We start from the raw sequence: 4,748 nt of genomic DNA, 5'->3' as shown, positions 1-4,748 counted from the left end.
AGGGGAAGGGGGAGGGGCACAAAGAAAACAAGATAGAAGGTGACAGAGGACAATCTGACTTTGGGTGATGGGTATGCAACATAATTGAACGAAAAGATAACCTGGACTTGTTATCTTTGAATATATGTATCCTGATTTATTGATGTCACCCCATTAAAAAATAAAATTATTAAAAAAATAATAATAAACCTAAAAAAAATTAGTGTCTTAGAGTATTAGTTGTAAATGACTATTATGATTAGATCTATCACTGCCATTTTATTAGAAAATCTTCTTTATCTTGGTCATTTTTTTCCCTCTGTTTTTACTTTTTTTAGATTTGTTTTGATTGTTTGTGTACTTTTTATTATTCCATTTTATTTTATTTATTTGACTTTTTAGCTGTATTGCTTGTGTTATATTTTTATTGTTTGCTCTAAAATTTACAATACATGTCTAACACTTCATGGACTACTTAGAGTTAACAATATACAATTTCAAGTAGAGTGGAGAAATCTTTTAATAATTTAGACTTTTTAATCTCCTCATTACTGAATTTTGAGTTATAATTGTTAAATATAATAGACTATATGCATTAAGTAAGCAATATCATACATATAAAAGACCTCCATATCAATGAAAAAATAAAACACACTAGAAAAGATAATAAAATGTATATAGTGGATTTTGGGGAGATCAGGAAACCTGAGTGGCAAATAAAGATATAAAACATTGCTAAAAATGATTAGTGATTAAAAAAATTCAAATTTGCCTGACCAGGCAGTGGTGCAGTGGATAGAGCATCAGATTGGGATGCTGAGGATCCAGGTTTGAAACCCCAAGGTCACCATTTGAGTGCTTAAGTGCGGGATCATCTGGTTTGAGCATAGCTCACCAGCTTGAACCCAAGGTCGCTGGCTTAAGCAAGGGGTCACTCTCTCTGTCTGTAGCCCCCCAGACAAAACACATATGAGAAACCAATCAATGAATAACTAAGGTACCACTACAAAGAATTGATGCTTCTCATCTCTCTTCCTTCCTGTGTGTCTGTCCCTATCTGTCCCTCTCTCTGTCTCTGTCACAATAAGAAAAAAAGAAAGACAAAAAGAAAGATGCAAATTAAAACTATAAGACCATTCTGTAGTACATTCAGTAGAGCAGCCAAAATTTATTCAAACAACATCAAATTTGTCTAAGAATTTTATACTTTAATAACGTAAATTAAAATTGGAAAATTTTCTTAGAAAATAAATTAACATATCTTATAGAATTGTAGCTGAACATCCTCTTTAAGGTAGAAAATTTACTTTTAGACTTATACACTACCTTTTTATTAATTCATCTCATTCAGATGTGACAATGAAGAAAATGTGACTTTCTTGACACATCATTTTGCTCCTTATGAGAATAATACCGGTGAATACACTAATACTTATTTAGATGTGGAAAATAGCCCACAGTATCATGACAAATTATAATCTCTCATGAAATAAATAAAACACAATAACACTAAAAGATCAATTCCTTGTATCTTCTTTTAAAGCTCTGAAATCTCTGGGAATTTCCAGGTTAATAGATAAGATATGTATCAGAAAATAGGATCATTACCAGTACCTTCAAGCAATATGGAAACTAGTTTTATCTTGTGCAAAGTTTGTTTATTATTATTAATATTATTTATTTATATTTGTGACAGAGACAGAGAGAGATGGAGAGAAGAACAGATAGGGACAGACATAAAGGAAAGGAGATAGAGGAGAAGCATCAATTCTTCATTGAGGCACCTTATATGTTCATTAATTGCTTTCTAATATGTGCGTTGACCAGGGGGCTACAGCAGAGAGACTGACCCCTTGCTCAAGCCAGAGATCCTGGGCTCAAGTTGGTGAGCCTTGCTCAAACTAGATGAGCCCATACTCAAGCTGGCGACCACGGGGTTTTGGACCTGTGTCCCAAACGTCCCAGTCTGACGTCCTATCCATGGCGCCCTTGCTTGGTCAGGCAGTTTGTTCATTTAAAAAAAGAAAAAGTTTCCCAAGTCATGATGACTACATAATTCTTCCCTACTAAATGGCCATGATGTCATTTCACATTTTAGTTCATTGTTTTGTTGGTTATACAACAACAGATTGTGGGATAGCTCATAATTTGGATTCTGCCTATGTACTTTTCTATTTCTAAAGTTTGGGAAATATTAAACGTTATTTTTTACTAAATTATATGTGCTTTGTAATTGAACTGTAGACTAGAGAGATATTTTCTGAAGTTTAAAAACAATGCAATATATGTAGAGTATTACTGAAGTTTCTTATCTTCAAAAGTTCTGAACATATTCAATATTAATGTTTTTTGTTGACACTTCAAAAGTATTGTGTTTTTGCTGGTTTTTAATATAATATAACATTAAATAATATGCATTAAAAGTTAAGAAAAAATGCAAAATATTCAGAAGCTTTATATAACCAAAGCAGAAATTTAAGTAGCTCTGTGTGTGTATATTTGTGTGTGTATATTTGAGTGCATATACCTGAATATATAAAATAAATCCTAAGAAAATCAAATATAGATAAAGTATAAATTAAATCCAGGTCTTGACTGTACTGTAAATATGTTGATAGCATATATATTTTACATAGATTGTGCTTTACAAAAATTACTCTTTTTATATTGTGTAGAATGATGGTTATGATATTTTACAATATTCATAACACTTAGAAATGTTGAAATTATCCTCACTGCATATTAATAAATTAGAAGTAAATATTTTAGAATAATTGCTAATGCAGAAAAGTGTATTTTCAACAGCTTTAGTTTCTTTATATTTAAAATGGAATTGAAAAATATAAGCCAATGTTTTTTAAGATACCAATAAAGCCTGATTATATCTGAAATTGGTAAAAAATTTGAAAGTTATTTAGAATGAAAAGACAACATAAATCTGAATCTATAAAGTAGGTACTGTATTTATTCATGAACATTGTAAAAATAAGTATCTTTGTAATTTTCCTTTTGTCCTTCCTTCTTTCCTTCCTTTCTCCCTTTCTTTTTTTTTTTTTTTTTTTCCTTTCTTCTTTGGAAGTATTCTTTTAACTTGGTGAGATTGTATTTAACAGAGATAGCACAGAACTTATTTATGATAGATGCATTAAAATATTTTTCTGCAATTTATTGTGCCTAGCCTATCATTAGTTTATAATTAAAATTTATACCATTTATTCTAAAATAAAAACAGAATTGATTTACAAACTGGGAAAAATGAATAAATATGCAGAGCTTTAAGATTTTTCTTTCATGAAATTTTGTTTCTGATTTATATACTTTTTGTTTCTGATGAGCAGCTTTCCATGTGTGAATGATTCCATATTCATGCATCATAATTTCCAGCAATAAATTTATTTTTAAATGATATTTAACTTTGCTTAATATGATGAAATGATTACTATACCTTGAAATATTTTTAGCACTTCTAGGTGTAAATTTTTTTTCTTAAAAGATTCTTCTGAGGATTAAAAAAATTTATCTGGTTAGGTAAATAATACTTTGCAATCAGCTAGCATAAATGTATTTTCTGTTAAAAGTAATAGATGTGTGTCAACATCATGTGCAAAATATTATGAATTCCCAAAGGCAATAGTCTACATTTTAGAGATTAAAAAACAAAAGAAAATAACACATTCTTCTGTTAAAGTAGTATTCTTAATTTAGACAAATGCCTTCTTTCTATAATATGTAAATAAAACATACCAGTATATGTTGTAATGGCTTAACCACAGTTATTCTAACATGTTAATCATGTAATTTTACCAGAAAAACCTCAAGATGTTTTAGATATTTCATTAACAGTGATGGTAGTTATATCATCATTATTATTTATTACTTAGTTAGTCATCTTCATGCTTGGTAACAAACTATAGAAATGATCCCTGAAAGTATAGTCTTCATGCTTGGTAAATACTATGTTTTAATTGTGCTGCATTTCAGTATTACTTTAACAACTTGTTTATATTAAAAAGAAGATATAATTTATACAATACAGGTAATGTTTTTTTCAGGACACAATGTTACTACCTCTTAAATTTCTCTTTCATATTGTAGGTGTTAGAATAAGACTTTTATTTTTAATAAATGATATTATTAAAATATTTTTACATTATATTACTTTTTAAAAGTATGTATTTATCTTTATGGTTAATAAAATACTTAATCTAAATAAACTCTGTATAGTCAGTGTCTCAAAAAATATCATTACAATTTTCTAAGTCCTTAACAATTGAGATTAAAATTTATTTTAATTTAGATATGTCTTGTGATTGATTCATGTTTAAAAAGAATTTTATATTTTTAGAGATTCTAAATACATATGAGTGTTTATGTATAATAATATATGAGGTAATATGTTTGAATCATATCTGTTGATACCACCTATGAAATAGGTAAACTTTAGCAGCCTTTTATTATTACATATCATATTATTTATAACTTATTTTGTATCAGTAATATTTTAAGAGATATGCATATTATTATATAATTTTTATAGTAATAATGAGATAGAATTTTTATTTCTTATTAAAATAAAATAGTAAAGGTACAGAGGTTTTATCCAACAACTTTTTCTTTTCAAATGTTGGGCTACTATAAAAATTAATCTTAACTGCATGGCTATGTTGCATTATGTATTAAAGAGAGGAAAAAATTCTAAATTTGAAAAACAAAAATTCTCAAACTATCACCAATTTAAAATATATTACTTATTTAGAGGTTGACCTCTG

General features: G+C 28.1%; 1 pseudogene; it reads right to left on the bottom strand.

Annotated features, from left to right (window-relative positions):
• Window positions 1-3,815: 3,815 nt before the first annotated feature.
• LOC136309693 (small nucleolar RNA U3) lies at window positions 3,816-3,918 on the bottom strand (annotated as a pseudogene).
• Window positions 3,919-4,748: the final 830 nt, after the last annotated feature.

The sequence above is a fragment of the Saccopteryx bilineata genome, chromosome 6 (assembly GCF_036850765.1).
Source record: "Saccopteryx bilineata isolate mSacBil1 chromosome 6, mSacBil1_pri_phased_curated, whole genome shotgun sequence".
In the NCBI taxonomy this organism is placed as follows: domain Eukaryota; kingdom Metazoa; phylum Chordata; class Mammalia; order Chiroptera; family Emballonuridae; genus Saccopteryx; species Saccopteryx bilineata.
Note: the sequence above shows the minus strand (reverse complement) of the source record. Positions and strands in the feature narration are given on the sequence as shown.